The sequence below is a fragment of the Citrus sinensis genome, chromosome 9 (genome assembly GCF_022201045.2).
Source record: "Citrus sinensis cultivar Valencia sweet orange chromosome 9, DVS_A1.0, whole genome shotgun sequence".
In the NCBI taxonomy this organism is placed as follows: domain Eukaryota; kingdom Viridiplantae; phylum Streptophyta; class Magnoliopsida; order Sapindales; family Rutaceae; genus Citrus; species Citrus sinensis.
The window spans coordinates 20006125-20007628 of NC_068564.1; the positions used below are offsets into that span (position 1 = coordinate 20006125).

General features: G+C 32.9%; 1 non-coding gene across 1 annotated transcript; it reads right to left on the reverse strand.

Annotated features, from left to right (window-relative positions):
* Positions 1–905: 905 nt before the first annotated feature.
* On the reverse strand, positions 906–986 carry TRNAL-CAA (transfer RNA leucine (anticodon CAA)). The gene has a single exon. It is a non-coding gene; the product is annotated as a tRNA-Leu (tRNA).
* Positions 987–1504: the final 518 nt, after the last annotated feature.

The following is a 1504-nucleotide window of genomic DNA, read 5'->3' on the forward strand; positions in this document are numbered from 1 at the left end:
TAGACATTTAAAAGAGTACATCTATGTTTCATATTTTTTTGAGAAAGTTTGGTCGGTCTAAACATTTTTTTCTTTCTTAGAACATGGTAGAAATGTCAATTTTTCAGAATCTCAATGCCTAATTCAAAAATTTATTAAAAATAGAATTTAATTCATCTTCTAGTGGATCAAAATTATATGCAACCCTCAATATGTCTATTTTTACTAGATATGAATAAATTATCAAGGCATAAAATACATAATTTTAAATCATTTTTAAAGTGAGTGATTGTAAAAATAATTGTGCACATTTAATTAATCCTCATGGCTTTCTCTTAATCAATAATTCCTCAACATATAATACCCATGAAAATCATATAATAACCTAGAGACTCAAAACTCCTAAATCTTAATCATAGTGATCAAACACAATAATTCTAAGTTTATACAAGAAATAAAGAACACAAATTTCAAAGAAATGATAAAAATAACGCAACAATTTTTGCAATTCTATGACAAAAAATCTATAAAAACTTTGGCTACTCTCTCTCTAACATCTCCTAGCCGACAACGAAACCATACAGGGAAGATAGCGCTCGATCCAAATTTTTTTCCCATTTATATCTAGGGTAGTGGGTTTGGATGGGCTGGCCATAAAAAAATAAACTTTGGCCCAATAACAATCCTAAGCCCAAACTAAATAAGTCCAACGCTAATACATTATTAATACTAATAATGGTGGCAACAAATAACAATAACAATAATAATAAGACCGATTAACAAATACCAATAATAATAACAATAGAATCAAAATAATATTAAGAATTACTCACTTGATTGCTAAGTATTAATTATTCACAATTCAATATCGATTCGATCCGAAATCTCTTATTGAATTGCTCATTCAATGAGAATTCTCAATATTCTGCCTTGAAGAGGACTCGAACCTCCACGCTCTTGAGCACGAGATTTTGAGTCTCGTGTGTCTACCATTTCACCACCAAGGCATCTTGAAAGTGAATCGTATTCCATGAAGATGATATCTATCTAGTGTGATGTATGGAATATATGACAAGGGTGGAGTGGAGCATTTCTAGTGATCGGTCGTGTCATATAGGCCCCAATCGGACATCCAATTGCTTCGATTTGAATTATCCGGAGGATGCCTTATATATATTAATATTATATAAAAAAGATAGACAATCAAACCTATTTCTCGATTCAATAGAAGCCTAAAGAGGTGAATAGGGTCCCACGAGAGAGATGTAAAAAGCAGGTCCGATTACACCTATTCCTAATCTTAAATCCTAAATGGCATCTTTCTGCCTAATATAACATAAGTCAATGGCATCTTTCTGCCTAATCAGTGCAATCCGGTTAATCCCTCAGAGCTGATTCAATTGCATTTGTAAGAGCGGAGTTGTCAACTTCTCTTCCTCCAACAGTTTAGTCTGTGCATTCATGTGCAGCAGATTCGTTCACAGATGATTCAATAGCAACCCCTCTTTGCAACCTATGCCTCTCG